The sequence below is a fragment of the Lactuca serriola genome, chromosome 5, assembly GCF_051521515.1.
Source record: "Lactuca serriola cultivar US96UC23 chromosome 5, Lser_US96UC23_V15, whole genome shotgun sequence".
In the NCBI taxonomy this organism is placed as follows: Eukaryota; Viridiplantae; Streptophyta; class Magnoliopsida; order Asterales; family Asteraceae; genus Lactuca; species Lactuca serriola.
Window position 1 is genome coordinate 326,850,957 of NC_136412.1, and position 17,060 is coordinate 326,868,016.

Genomic DNA, 17,060 nt, shown 5'->3' on the forward strand with positions numbered 1-17,060 from the left:
TAACTTTAAGAAAACAAAAGGTGAGTGCAAAGCTTTTTGATGTATGGCAACGTCCTTGCATTAAACTTCTTTTTCGAAATAGTTCATGTGGATTTTAAAAGTCACAATTTTGGGCCATGAAATCAATATTAATAGTAGTTCTTTCCTAGCTTTCATTTAAAAAATTAATAAAAAAATATATAAAAAATATCATTTTGGATATCGGATATCCTAAATACCTAAAAATTTATAAAATCGTGATCTGAATCTGAAAAAAAAAAACGAAAATTTCAAATTTTACTTTAAGTAGTGTTGATGATTTTATATCACTAATATTATTTAAGTGTAATTAGGTTAATTTGTTGATCAATGTCACTTTAACAATTATCGAACAAATTAGTATGGTGCGGAGTGCATATTTGTTTGATTTTGTCATTGTTGAAAGTATACTGCTATTTAGGGGCGAAACCCCTGAACTGACGGGGTCCGGGGGCAGCTCCCATGGGAGCGGGGTCCAAGGGGCGGCAGCCCCTGGCTGGGGTTGTTATCCATTTATAGACCCAATTTTATGGTAGTTTATGATAAATAATATGACCGTTTTTGGACAGGAAGTTATTTATATATAACTACCATATGGCAGTTTTAAGACAAAAAGTTAGTTTTCTGTTATATATGATCAATTTCGGATTCTCTTTTAGGTATAGATTCATAACATCTTCTTCATTCTATATTCTAGAAAAATAGTGAGTTTCATCCGATTAGAGATTTTGAGTGTACCCTCGAAATGCTTTAATCTGAAAGTGTTTCACAACTCTCATTGAATCAAAGTATATCTATACCCCGAATTTCTAACAAGTAGCACTTAATAAAGAAAAATTTTCATGATTTAACAAATTGACTTAATTATTTTTTTTTTTTTTTTTTTTTTAATTTAATGACTGTTTTAGATGCCATTTTATGTAATTTTATATGTTTAAAAGAATAATTATTTTTACTAAACACTCGTATACAAATAAATGTTATTGTTTCCAAACTATGTATTGTTAGCTACCAACTATCAACTAGTTTTGTTGACCTCGTCAATATCATATGATTATAGATATCCGTGGTTCAAAATTTTGTATTTGAAATACTTGTAAATAAAGAATTGAACGATTATAAGTGTAGTTCCATTTTGTAGATTTGATTCACCCGGATAATTTACTGAACAAAAACTTGTTTGATTTTCTAAACAACCAGAAAATTAAAAAATATTGAAAATGCCTACCCCGGCGGAGGTGGGTCTTCTCCGCCTCCAAACAACAACAATAGTCCATAATCAGCTACTAATTTATCACAATTTCTCTTCCTTTTTCCCTCTGTTGTAACTTGGGTGTGTTGTTCACTTGTTTGTGAAATTCAGGAAGTTTTATTATATCATGAATTAGGATATTCAATCACCTTTTGTCAATGTTTCTGGAAATTAATATATTGAAAAGCAAGAATTCGTGTAAATTTCTTCGATTTTCTTTTTTCTTCTTTATATAGCCGCCAACATAGATGGTCCAAAGTTATGCTTACTTGTTCTCTCTGCATCATAGTGTACAAGCAAGTGATGTACCACATAAAGATAAACCATGGACAAATGACTTTCGCTGTCATTAAACTTTACATGTAAATTGCATAAACTTTTCATGGTGTATTATTAATTTATTATTATGGTATCAGCATTTGTGTTAATAAGTTCAATTCGTTAATTACTATTGTATCAGCATGTTGTGTTCATAAATTATATTCGTGAATTATTATGACTTTCGTATAATAGGTTATTTGGATTATTTACACTTTTTATAATAGGTTTTTTTTTGGATTATTTACACTTTTCTCAAGGACAAAAAAAAAGGACAAAAAAATGAAATGGCTAAATTGACATCTTTTTACTAGAAATACACCTTAGACTATAAGGAGTGAGTCACAATGTTTCTACTATGTAAGGTCAAACTTTATGATCTGATGAGTCAAGAACTAACACATGCTCACCATCATCCAAACCATCAGAACCAACGTCAGTTGGACATGGGAGTTTAGTGACCTACTCGACGAGTCGGCAAACCGACTCGATGAGTAGGCGCTACTTGGAACTTGCCGAGTCCGAGGCTCGAGTCCCCAATCTGTTGAGGTTCGAAGGAACCCAGTTGAGTGTTAGAATGGTCCAGGGGAGTGACTCGACATATTAGACTTAGCCATGGACTTGGGAATCATAGGACTCGGCGAGTGTATGAATAGACTCGGTGAGTCCAAGGCAATCTCCTAACCCCTTGAAGGTGAACTCGACGAGTTGTTCATACAACTCGGCGAGTTGGATAAAGGTTCATTCGATGATATTATGAAAGGGGAACTCGTCAAGTCTTTGCTAAACTCGATGAGTAGAGTCGGGAAGAAGTCAGATGAAAGAATGGGGACTCGGCGAGTTGGCGGCCTAACTCGGCGAGTCAGGTCAATTGGAAGTTGACTTTGAACAAGATATTGACTTTGGCCAGGGGTAAAATAGTCATTTTACCCTAAGAGTAGTTATTAGCTTCTAACTAATTGTCTTTATGGGAATTATAGCCGGAGAATCACCGGAGCAGCAGACAGAGTCTTCTCACCCGAATTTACACCATCCATTCATACGAGGTGAGTTACCTTCCAGTAGTGGTTGGTCTACGGCCACAATGCAGGCCCACCAGTAGGAGTTGATTGTTAGATGATCGTCTTTGTGATATCATCTAGGTTTGCTACTACCTGATATGTTATATGCTGGCATGATATGTTATATGTGATATTAGTAGAGTTCGGTTGTTAGGACCGAAGGTTAGGTCGGACACCCCAGAAATGTCTAACAATATGTTATGATATGCTTAAAATGTCTGACAATATGTTATGATATGCTTATATGCTGGCATGATATGTTATATGTGATAGTGGTAGTAGGAAGGGAATAATCCCCAAGTTCGGTTGTTAGGACCGAATGGTAGTTCGGACACCCCAGATATGTCTGATAGTATGTTTATGTTATGATATATGTGATAGTAGCAGTAAGGGGTGGAATAGTCGCCAAGGTTCGGTTGTAGGACCGAAGGGTAGGTCAGCACCCCAGAATGGCTTGACATGGGTAGGTCAGCAACCCAGAATGGCTTAACACGGGTAGGTCGGCGCCCCAGAATGGTCGTACCGGGTAGGTCGGGCACCCCGTAATTGCCCGACAGTATGTATGCTATATGATTGTATGGTATGTGGTATAATTGGGGAACTCACTAAGCTTCGTGCTTACAGTTTTTAGTTTTGTTTCAGGTAGGGATGAGATTTAGAACCGGAAAACCGGACCGGAACCGGAACCGAACCGGAACCGGACCCGTTAGAACCGGAATAGAACCGGGTCCGGTTCCGGGTTTAAAATTTGGCTTTATCCGGGTTCCGGGTAATCCGGTTTTGGGTCCATTGGGTCCGGGTAAACCGGGTCTAAAATCCGGAACCGATTTTTGGAACCGGAACCACTTTTAGGGCCGGAACCAGTTTTTGTGAAACGTTTACAAGATACATATCTTATTCGTTTCAAATCCAATTGACATACGGTTTTTTCCAACATGTAGTTTAGAGTTTGTACATGATTCTAGACTATAAATTTGTTATTTTTAGTTTTATATTCATTGACTTACAGTCCTCAAAAGTTGAGATATCAAAGCTGAAAGTTTTTAGTTTTTTAGTTTTTTTGTATTCGGTGAAAGTTTTAAAACATGCATATCTAATTCGTTTGAAGTCGGATTGACATGTGGTTTTTTTAAAATTCTAGTTTACAGTTTGTACATGAGTTTAGACTATAATTTTGTCATTTTTGGTTTAACATTCAATGATTTACAGTCCTCCGAAGTCGGGATATCAAAACTGAAAATTTTCAACTTTTCAGCTATTTGTTTTTGTACTTTGTATTATGTGAAAATATTAACACAAGTATATCTCATTCGTTTAAATTCGGATTGACATGCGGGTTTTTCCAGAGTGTATTTTAGAGTTTGTACATGATTTTAGACTCTAATTTTGTTAATTGTGGTTTCGTATTCAATAAGTTACAGCCCCCCAAAGTCGGGATATCAATATGAAAATTTTCAAAGTTCAACCCACTAAGTAGTAAGTAATTACCAAAAAATTCCAGTTTTTTCGGGTTTTCCGGGTCTAAACCCACTTTATCCAGTTCCAACCTACCCACTTTGATGTTTCCGGGTTTTCCGGTTCTAGACCCACTTTACCCTGAACCATACCCGGAACCGAACCGGAACCGGTTCCTATAAACCGGTCCGGTTTCCGGTTCTATAAAATCCCGTTAACCGGTTCCGGGTTTTTCGGGTCCGGGTCCATCCAGTCCGGGTTTGGACCCACTTTCATCCCTAGTTTCAGGTACCTCTTCAGCGAAGGGGAAGGAGCCGTTGTGGTAGCTGCACATCATACACCCATTGCATTGCGCCTCATGAGATTTCTTGGGATTATACTCTGACATTGTTACTAATTTTATGATATGATTTTCAGACATGAGATTATGGTTTTATGAGATGATATGACATGGTGATGTTTTATTATAAATGTTTTCTAAATCGACATATCAAAATTGAAATTTTTGGACTCGGAATTTGGGACGTTACAAGTTGGTATCAGAGCCTTGGTTTGAGGGATTCGAACACACCATCGAGAGTGTCTAGACTCAAACCGAGGGATTAAAAGATTTTTTTTACAAAGCAAATGGTTTTCTAAAATCTAAGTTAAAGAGTTTTGAGAAAGAATAAGGTGTGATGTGCGCGACTGGCCAAGCTCAAGTAAGTTTTTCCCAAAGTACTCATAGAAGTTTATGTTATGATTATCAGCTAGTAGATCAGCATGCTAGATTAGGACTAAGGACCTAGGAAGGATGCCTTATGTGCCTGTTATATGTGCTATGAGTTGTATGATAGTGTTGTTTAGACAGAGATAGGATACCATGCTTAGGTTATGCCTGATTATATGAGCTTACATTGCATGCTAGTATAGATTATTGTTATGTGAATAGAATTGCTTGAGTTGTTCCCTTCTTGTTTGAATGATTCTTGTTTTGTGCTTTGTGGGACTCTGGGTAATGGGAGTTAGCTATTAGGTGAATACGTTAAAGTCACATGCAATCAGGGTTGAATAATCTTAGAGTATTGGATTTGACCCTATTGTGTAGCTCTTGTCTAAGTCTTAACCGTGGAAGGGATGAGTCCCTTACTCTAAGGATTATCCGAGCCTCATTTCATGTAATAGTATTCGGGTGGTAGCTAATTAGCATTACGATGAGGCCTTCAACATCTGAGGACTTATTGGAGTCGGTGATTTCCCTAGGGTAAGCCTAGGATGAGAGTAGCAGAGAACAATAGTAGTAGAAGGGACTTGGTGGAGTCAAGGATGTTCTTGAGGAAAGTACGGATAGATGTGGAAGGTAGTATGTGTTGGATTAGTGTCTAAGTCCATAACTATTTTGGTATGTACTTGACCTGATGGTGCATGGTCCTTTTGGGTTGCCTTCACCAAAGCAACTTGATAGGATGAATTATGGAGAGAAAGGATTAAATATGATTTATTAATATATTATGGGAATAATATATTAAAGGAGAAAGCATATTGTTTAATTAATATTAGTCAATAATTAATTGGTAATTAGTTTTGTGACTAAAAGAGATTAATTAAACTTAAGGGACTGGAATTGTAATTATAAGATAATTGCAATTTGGGATATAAGATAATTGCAATTTGGGACATGGATTGCCTTATATTATAAGGTGGACGAATTCTATGGGGGAAGCCCATATGAAATCTTCCAAGGCCTTATGGAAAGGGCTCCATGGGTTGCTTAAGGCTTAAGCATCCAAATTAGGGTTTCCTTATTAGATAACCCTAATTGCCTCACTATATATAGATCCCTTAAGGACCAAAAACGTGGACAAGCATCTTGATAGGGTTTTCACACGGTTTTGGCAGCCTCCATCCTCTCTCCTCTTCATCCTCTTGCTTATGGTGTTTGTGAACCATTAGAGGAGTGACACTTGTGACTCTAAGCCTTCCAAAGTCAATTCAAGGAGGAATTGGGATTGTTATTGCTACATAACAATCAAAGTAATATCGTAAACCTAATTATATGTTAATATTGATTCCCATATGCTAGAATTAAGGTTTATAGTCTTGGATTCAAAGCATGTACAATAGAGAAACCTAGATCCAAGCATTAGGGTTTGTATGAGCACATAGGATGTCTTATGACCAAAACCCATCAGTGGTATCAGAGCCTAGACTGGTTTCAATTGTATTGATGCATTACATGTTCAAAAAATTCGATTTTTGATGTTCTGGAGGCTGGACTCGCCGAGTCCATAGCTGAACTCGCAGAGTCCATGCAGACTCGACGAGTCCAAGCTTGACTCGACGAGTCAACTCGTCAAATGGGGATATCTTCGCGATTTCTTGCTGTTTTTGCTTATGGATAGTTACCTTATCATGTTGGATCAATATTAATCCGATTATATGATATATTTGACTATAATTTTGATCTAATTGAAGATATTTATCAATTAATAAGATAATTGTTTCCTTATAAGATAATTGATTAATTATTTTGACTAAATTGATAAATTGTTTTGCAAGAAATCATTAAACAAATCAAATATGGATAATTATGTGATTGAATGTTAATTTAAATTATTTGTTATTTGATCCTTGTTGTTATGAAAAGTTTCATATTTTGCCCATTAGGTTTTATAGTTTAAATTTGAACCCAAAAGTTTTGAAATTTAAATAGTTGAAACCCTTATGTTTTGAAAAAGGTTTCAAAACTTGCCCTCAAGTTTTGGAATTTAAATTTTGATTAATAGTTTAGTTTTGATGTGTATTTAAATTCTAAACTCTAATGTTTGAAATGTTTCAAAACTTGCCCTCAAGTTTTGGAATTTAAAAGTTGATTAAAAGTTTAATTAGGAATGTTAAATTCTAAAACTCTAGTATAGTTTTGAAAAGTTCAAATCACACCCTTATGGTTTTATTAATTAATTAAGGTGTATAATTAAAAGAGGTTTAATAAATCCATAAAAGTTTAGGTTTACAATTTAATTGAATTAAAAGTATAATTGTTAAATTAGACCACCTAGTATTTTAAAAAGTGTAAAATACACCCTATACTATATACAATATTAAAAGTCTAACATTATATATATATATATATATATATATATATATATATATATATATATATATGTATGAGTAAAAGTCAGTCTTACCGTTAGTAGGCCTCATTCACGAAGCTGGTCTATAAGGGGTGGTTAAGGAAATTGCCTATAAAATGGCGATTGAATGAGTATCCACTCTTACCCACCGCACTCTTGAACTAGTGGAGGGTCGTTAGCCGAACGGGTAGGATAGGACGAAACCTTCCATTATAAGTATAATGAAGTATAAAAGTAACTAAATGTTTTCATAAAATTCCCAATCTTAGTTACTTAGGCAAAAGTGAATTGATGCAATTCCATGAAATTACACTTTGTGCCCTTGCGAAGACGTTAGTGGAGCGTGTGTGGTTTACCGGCACACTAAATGGTTCTAAGCAAAGGTAGCAAAGGGTGACTCAATTTTTGTCATAGTTCGACGGAGCGTGTGTGGTTTACCAGCACATCGAATAGGTGACTGTAACATGTGAGGGCACCATGTAGTTTGCATGGTTATTCACACCCGCTTTGTGATCCTCGGCATCCCAGTCACAAACAAGAGGGGCTATCGAGATTTAAACATGCCATTGAAAGTTCAATGTATCTCAAAGGATCTAGGAGTTTTCATAGATTTAAAACTTAAATTTCTTTTCGTTTTTCGTGGTGGAAATTAGTGAATCGTCATTCACTTACCTTCAAATATTCTACAATTAGGGTTACAGCATCCCTCTCCCGAGTTGTAGAATATTGTGTTGGGTCCTAGCCTTAGTATCTCATTTGGGTGATTTACTAAGGACTCAATCAATCAACTAACTTGAATTCGTTTTCTCCCGTTTTGTAGATGTCAAAGTTTGACAACTATGGTCTTCTCAAATCCCGTGGAACAAGCATTCCACATGAAGATGATATTCCACGATTCGATCGAGGAACAAGAGATCATGCTTCACTTCCTCCTCCTCCTCCAATTATTCTCCCTAACCCACAAGTTCAAAGGCTTGAAAAGTTCAAGATCACTCAAGCCCTTTTGGCAAGTAAACATAAAGAAGGAAAGTCGGTGTGTGCACACGTCCTAGGGATGAAGTCACACATTGATAGGTTAAGAATGTTGGGATCCGTTGTTTGTGAGGAAATGGATGTTGATTGGGTTCTTCAGTCACTTCCTAACTCATATAGTGAGTTCGTAAGAGAGTACTATATGATGGACCGCGATGTGACCCTTATAGATCTCACTTATATGCTTATTGCTGCTAAATCAGCAATGGTTTAGCGCAATAGAAAAGCAAAGTTGATTGGTGAATCTGCCTTCAAGACCTCTATGGATATAGACTATGGCAACGAAAGACTGCTATGATCGAAAAGTTTGATCCTAAGAGAAAGGCAATGTCTGAAGTAGTTCCATGTCATGTTCCAAAAGAGTCAATTTGCTTTTATTGCCAAGAGAAAGGGCATTCGAGACAAAGCTGCCCCATTTACCTAAGAGATCTAAGAGATGGGAGAGTCGAAACGTATGGCTCTAATATAGGTAAAATCCATTAACTAACTCTTTTAAGCTTCTATTCCATATTCTTAATACATAATGTGATAAGGTTACAATTGATGTTTTGTAAGATCGAAGAAAAGAAAGGAAGCTTAAGGGAAGAAGTGAGCAAAATCTAACCGTGAAGGAATGGATTTCGATCGCATTTCTCGAAGATTAGATTCTTGAGCTACTACTTAGAGTTAGAATTAGATTGATAAGAAAGATGTATTAGCATAAGTTTTTCAATGAGTTGCATTGTAAGGACAAATATTTCCGCATAAAATAACTTTTGATTTTTTTTATATTATCCTTGCAATGGCGTGTATGAAAAATTGATGTTAAAATGTTTCTATTATTAGCAATAATGGATTTGGTTCTTATTATGGTATTTATGGAAAGTCGAGAATTTACCAAATATGGAGAGTTTCTCATCGCCCAAGTTTCAATTGGACAGAAACTTAGAATCATGCAACTTGGTTACACGATGAATGAGAAATTCCATATTTGGAAATTAGACTAATTCATTGACAAAATGTCAAGTGAAGGACTAAGAGATCAAGTACACAAAGTTGCGTGTTGATCAAGTCCACCATAAGAGCAACAAGATATTCGTCATGATTTACTAAAAGTTTAGTAAATGTGATCATACTTACAAGACTAAGTGTAATTCTGAATTGATTAAAGGGTTTAGATCAATAGAAGAACGAATAAGAAGAATCAAGTAGGCAGAAAGATAAAAGTTTCTCCATTCTAAGAAGAAGGGAGAGTAGCTTTTATGCTTTATGATAGGTCTTAATGATTAAGAACCATATCTCAATTGATCCTCTAAGCGAGTCTTAGTATAATTGTATGTTTAAGAAGAGGAATCAAGGATTGAAGAAATGGTTAAATCAAGAAGTCTATCATACTTCGTTCCAATAACAAGTCTTAAAGTTAAGATTGTGACAATGAGTGAAAAGTATTAAAGGTTTATAACATTCATCAAATGTGGAAAGTTGTGATGCCTTGGATAAGACAAAGACCAACTAGGACCAAAGTTATGAAGTGTTTTGTCTTGATAAAAGCTACACTAACTCTTGAATATTTATTTGTCAAGAAATGTTTTGACAAGAGAATCTTATATGTCAAGGAGTCAGTGGGAGTCTTAATGGTCTTGAAAGGTTTCAAGAACAAATCAAATAAACCTTATCGATCATCACTAGCACACGAGTTGAGGTTTACAACCTATCGTGTTGACATTATTTTGTTTCTGTGCCGTTCCAAGCGAGTTAATTATGCATGTGAGTTCTATGAGTTCTCATTTTGAACGCATAAAAGGCAAAGCACCTTAATCAATGAAAGGTACATTGATAGGAAAGGGTGAGCTGCTTAATTGCTTGGAAGACATGGTGGGCAGCTGTGCTACCATAAGGCAAGAAATCAAGATTAAGAAAGATCGGTCCATATGAGTTTGAATTTGTCGTAAACCTTAGTTTCAACAAATTCACATGGATAGGAACACATACACCGCTCAAATCTAAGTGTCATAAGATTTCCTCCTTCATGAAAATGATTGTGAGGAAATGCTTTCACTAAGAAAGATTTAAGAAGATAGTGATTGTAAAATTGCATTCTCGAATTCGATTATGGTTACGGTATCCCTTTCCATAATTTGAATTGTGAGGTTTGACAATTAGTCTTAATTGTTTAGACACACATATGAACTATCGAAGGCAAAGGTGTATAAGTTCAAGAAACCTTGATAAAAGATTATCAAAGCACTAAGTATTAGAAACATGAACTTAAGAAATTCAATAAGCATTGTTTTTCTGAAAGTTAAGATGTTTATGAATACATGTCGAAGCTAGTAGGAGCATAAGTGTTATGTTTTATAATAATCATCATGATAGTGGGAGCATAAATGTTATGATTGTATGATTATTAAGGCACGTATTGCAAGATGGAAATATTAATTATAGAAAACAAGAGTTATACCTTGCAAAGTAGTAAGGGTTATAAAGTTGTTTTGCTATAATTAAGGGAGATAATATTATGCTTCATTTCAAATATAAAGGTTTAGGTTGAGAAATGTTAATAAATATAGTCAAAGGTACATAGTGTGTTCTTAAAATTTCGATTATGATTACGGCATTCCTCTTCACAATTCGAATTTTGAGAACATAGCAAATAAAACATTATGCGTCGTGTCCCATACGCTTCGGGTATAGGATCGATTGCAAATGCTTTAATGTTTGACCATTCTAAAATTTTCCAAATGTCTAACGCATTTAGAAGGAAAAAGGACAAGAATTGGTTTTGGCTAAAATAATTAAACAACTATCAAAGGACAATCCAAAGTTTGACGAGGATTGGTCGCTTGTGAGTAGTTGGAAGCATGGTATTGAATGGACCATATGGACATTATTATGAATAGAAAAGATTCTATTAAGAATGAGTTGTCATATGGAAAATGTGGAAATGTTTCCATATTGGATGGACCATATCGACATCATTACGAATAGATAAGATTCTATTAAGAATGAGTTGTCATATGGAAAATATGGAAGCGTGTCCATATTGGAATTGAATATTAAAAATCTATGTCTAGATTAGAAACTTTTATGCAAAAGGATGTTCAAAGGAATGTACTTTGAGTGAGAGACATCATATCTAAGGAATTGTCTTGTAACAATCTCCGATAGAAGACTTTGTAATATCATTGACAATAGTCTTTGTGACTTTGGTGCAGTGACATTACAAAAGAGATCATTGCATAAAATGTTAGAATCTAGCATATTCTATAAGTAGCAAGAATTTGATATTCTTTCACTTATGAAAATGATTTGGAGTTGTGAAATGAGAATGATTGGAAATGTGTTCAATGTGATCTATTTCACAAAGTAGGAACCATAGGTAAACATTGTGTGCATGCTAGGAGCATGGGACAAGTGTTGTAATTCAAGTAAGAAGTTGATTACCCGAAACGACAAATAATGAGTAATCAATATGGTGATAAATAAAAAGTGTTTTATTTATGATCAAAGGGTTGAGGCCATATGGGATTAGTATTATTCTTATGTTTCACATTTGCATGTTTTGACTTCCAGAATAATTGAGTTTATTAAGAATAATCAAATTATTCAAACGGGCCACAGTCGTTCATATGTTGGAAGTAGATATGAATGAAGACTGTCGTGAATTGGTGTGTGGATTGTCTAAAAGAGTATTAGACATAAGCAAATGTTTGCTGCAACGTTCATGAGTGCTTATGAATATGATTTGAGCATTGGATTAAACCCACGCTCACTTGGATCACTCCATGTATTGTATCACGAGTGATTGGTGAGGCGATAACATCTTATATTCTTGAAACTGAGATGTGTGAGTTGTATCTTGCAAATCGGTTGCACATTGATAATATGTAAATGCACTAGTAACTTGGTGTTATAAAACATATTGTTGTGTGTGATTTGGTTAGTAAGTGCAAGCAAGCATTGTATCAAAGTTTATCCGTTCCTTTTATCCAAAGTAGGATAAAAGTGATATCTTTGGGCCCCTCGATGGTTTAGTGATGACAAACATAAATGCTCGGCCGGGCTAGGGTTGATTTGATTTGTTCAATTAGTCAGTCGTCATAAATTGGGAATCGAGATATAGTACAAAGAGAATGATTTGAAATCATATCTCATATGATATCTAGAATGGAGGAATATATGATCCCTTATCTAAGGACACGCGTATCTGATAGGATCAGAGTTGACAGCGGCTTTGGAAAGCTACGATTGCAGATCAGGATCTGAAGTCATACGCATAATAGTTATTAGACTTATCCAAGTGGGAGACTGTTGGATTAGTGTCTAAGTCCATAACTATTTTGGTATGTACTTGACCCGATGGTGCATGGTCCTTTTGGGTTGCCTTCACCAAAGCAACTTGATAGGATGAATTATGGAGAGAAAGGATTAAATATGATTTATTAATATATTATGGGAATAATATATTAAAGGAGAAATCATATTGTTTAATTAATATTAGTCAATAATTAATTGGTAATTAGTTTTGTGACTAAAAGAGATTAATTAAACTTAAGGGACTGGAATTGTAATTATAAGATAATTGCAATTTGGGCCATGGATTGCCTTATATTATAAGGTGGACGAATTCTATGGGGGAAGCCTATATGAAATCGTTCAAGGCCTTATGGAAAGGGATCCATGGGTTGCTTAAGGCTTAAGCATCCAAATTAGGGTTTCCTTATTAGATAACCCTAATTGCCTCACTATATATAGATCCCTTAAGGACCAAAAACGTGGACAAGCATCTTGCTAGGGTTTTCACATGGTTTTGGTAGCCTCCATCCTCTCTCCTCTTCATCCTCTTGCTTATGGTGTTTGTGAACCATTAGAGGAGTGACACTTGTGACTCTAAGCCTTCCAAAGTCAATTCAAGGAGGAATTGGGATTGTTATTGCTACATAACAATCAAGGTAATATCATAAACCTAATTATATGTTAATATTGATTCCCATATGCTAGAATTACGGTTTATAGTCTTGGATTCAAAGCATGTACAATAGAGAAACCTAGATCTAAGCATTAGGGTTTGTATGAGCACATAGGATGTCTTATGACCAAAAGCCATCAGTATGGGACCGTACTACTGAAAGCAGAGGATCCTTACTTAAGTCAAGGAAGGCTGAGACAAGACCAGGGAACTTGTGGTAGATATGATCCCTCTAGATATATTAGTGTTTCTAACGATTGTCATTATGTGTTTACAAAATGGTGGTACTACGCCCTAGACCAGCGGTTGACAGTTCAGGAGAGGGATCCGGTTCGGGTTCAGGTTCCGAACCAGTGGATGAGAGGCTACGCGAGTTTATCACGTCAGAGATTACTAGAGGCATCCTTGATGTGACCCCGATTATCTTTGGGTCGATCAAGGAAGGGATAGTAGAGCTGATGGAGGATCGCCTCAAGGCGTTCAGGAGTGACATGGTGACCAACCAGTCAGGATCACGCACACTGTCCTTTAAGGACTTCAGAGGCAGTAGTGCGCCGAATTTCCATGGGGCAAAGGACCCCATTGTTGCCAGACGGTGGATTGCAGACATTGAGTCTGCACAGTTGACCAGGTTTTTTCCCGAGGGGTCGAAGGTACGATATGTAGCAGGATGCTTGAGGGTCAGGGCCAAGGATTGGTGGGAGTCGATCGGTGACTCTTTGGGAGCCTCGGCTATTGAGGCTATGACATGGCCGTATTTCGTGACCCGGTTCAGGGTTGAGTTCGCACCTGCGGTGGAGCTTCAGCATTTGGCACGGGAGTTCCTGGATATGAGGCAGACGACTGAGACAGTGGCGAAAATCACCACCAAGTTCTGAGAGAGGGATTTATTGGTTCCCTAGTATGAGGGAGATGAAGATATGGGGAGGACCCGCTATCACGATATGCTGCGAGCCGATATTCGGGAGCATGTCAACTTTTCAGCTTGTCCCACCTTGGAGTCCATGATTTCCAGGGAAAAGAAGGTCGATGAGGGATCGATGACTGGGGCTTCGGGGAAGAAGCCCAAGGTATCAGACTCTAGGCCGAAAGGCCAGTCGGGACAAAGCCGTTGTAGGAAATGCGGCAGGCCACATGAGGGAACTTGTAGGTTGGGATTGTAGGGCTGCTACAAGTGCGGCAAGACAGGGCACTTCAACAGGGATTGTACTACCCCTACACCTATTGTTCAGACATCCGAGTTGCTGTGTTTCCACTGCAACCAGAGGGGCCATAAAAAGGGCTAATTGCCGCTAGTTGACAGCAGCAGCATCGCCAGTGAAGGCGCCATCTCCAGCGACCCTGCGGATTACCGATGACCGGTAGGGCAAGACAGAGGCTCCAGTGGTGAGGAGCCAGGCCTTCCAGTTGACTACCGAGGAGGCACGTGCCACACCCGATGTGGTGACGGGTATGATTCCTTATCTCTGGTTTTTATTTATATGATGCGTATGATATTGATGTGTATGTGCGTTGTTTAGGATCGTTCCATGTGAACGGTGTTCCATTTCAGGTATTATTTGATTCAGGTGCGACCCGATCATTTGTTTCTCTTGCGCTTAGCAAGAAGTTTCCTGAGTCTTCGGGCATGTTGGATTGTCATTTGGAGGTCGAGATTACGGACGATCGGTCAGTGCGAGCATCTGAGGTCTACCGAGATTGTGTTTTGAGGTTGTTCGAGGAGTGTTACCTGGTAGATCTGGTTCCCATACCTTTGCGGGGGAAAAAGGTTATTATTGGTATGGATTGGCTAAGCCCCAATGGGGCAGTGATTGACTGCGCGTAGCAGTTGGTGCGGATCAGGACCCCAAGTGGGGGAGAGCTAGTGGTTCAGGGTGACAGGCCACAACGAGGATGTAACGATGTAAATTTTCAAAACAATTTTTCATTTCTTTAAAACATAATTTCATTCAAGACAAACCATAAAATCCAATGTAACATGGTCATAATACAAAACATATCAAATCCCAAGATCAACATATCCAAATCCGCCTATGTGTGTGTGTACGAGTCACGTCGGCGCCTTCCCACGGTCCTCACTAGTACCTGAAACACATTACACATAAACATTGTAAGCAAGACGCTTAGTGAGTTCCCCAAAATACCACTTACACACATACGCCTTTCCAGGCCATACTCCACACGACCTTCCGGTCCATGTGTCTCAGGGGACTTCCGTCCCAACCCGGTAAACCTTCCGGTCCTACCCGTGTCGACCTTCCGGTCCATAACTCCCTGACCTTCCGGTCCACATCATAATGCCTTCCGGCCATATAATAACGCCTTCCGGTCCATATCAAGCATAGCATACATATCACATACATAACACATACAAAACAGGCAACTCATAGCATACAATGCATATATATCATAGCATACTAGACCTTCCTGTCACACATAGGTACCCTTCCAAGTATAGTATAGTGAGAAGACTCACCTCGTATGATGCCTAGTATCTCACGTGCTCGATATCTCTGAATCTCGAAACAACGATCTAGCCTCGCCTAGTCATAACAAGTAATTATTCCAAATCATTAACGACTCTCAAGGCTATACTACATCCCTTTCTACAATCCTACAGAAGGGTAAAAGACCATTTTACCCCTCCCTGACTCAAAAGTCCACATGTTGAGCAAAACCCTAAAAATCAACAAAAGTCAACAGTGAGTAGTACATGGGGCGTACCAACTCCTGTACGCGGGGCGTACCCTTGCACTCCAGAATCGGGGAACGCGGCGCATACTGGGATTACGCCCAACGTAAATCCCAGTTTCTTACTTTCTTCATTTTATATCTTTAACAGTTAAGACATAACTTCACATTCCAGATCTGGCCATTCTAATACCTCTTAATCCATAAAGTCGAAACCTTTAAGCCTTTGCATGGCTATAAAGGTTCCCACACCCTCTAACACCTTTCCTTTCTCCTCCAAAAGTCTAGATCTCATGCATGGCTCAACATTTATGTCCAAGATTGCATTTTTATGAACATACAACTCATATAGTCTTGAAATATGATTGATCTAGGCCAATGGAGACTATTTGCTCATAAAGTCTCCATCTTGGGACCAAAAACCCTAGAATTTGGTCCAAGAAGCACACAACACAAACAACAAGGCAAGTTTTGAACTTTATACCTTAGGAAGAAGCTCCAACCTATGTAGACCTCAGATCTACTCTTGTCCACCAATTTCTAGCTCCTACAATGGCCTCCTATTCTCTTTCACCACCTTGAAATGGCACTTTGAAGCTTAGAACACTCACACACAAGCTAAGGACGAAGGGAATACTCTCTTAGGGTTTCTTTCTGTGAGATGGTGGCTGAGGGACAAGGCCATCTCATTCCTTTTATAGCCTTCAAGTCATATTAGGGTTTTGCATCTGGGCCGGTTACGCCCAGCGTAACCTTGGCGTACCCGGATGAATCCGCATACAAACTAAGCGCGCGAGTACGTGCAGCGTACTCACAAGCCTAACATTTACATAAAGGGACCTAACATGACAACTTGGAAAAGAAGAAGGGTTAAAGGGTTGAAACTGAATTTCGGGATGTTACAATTCTCCCCCACTAGAACCAGACTTCGCCCTCGAAGTCTTATGCCGAAAACAACTCCGGATGCTGCTCCTGCATCTCTGACTCTGTCTCCTACGTCAGCTCGGACACTTTCCGATGCTGCCACTGAACCTGCACCAACGGTTCCTCCTTGTTCCTCAGAACCTTGATCTTCCGATACCGAATCGCAATCGATCTCTCAGCATAATTCAGGCCCGCATCCACCTGAATATCCTCCAGCGGCTCTACCGCCGACTCGTCGGATATACACT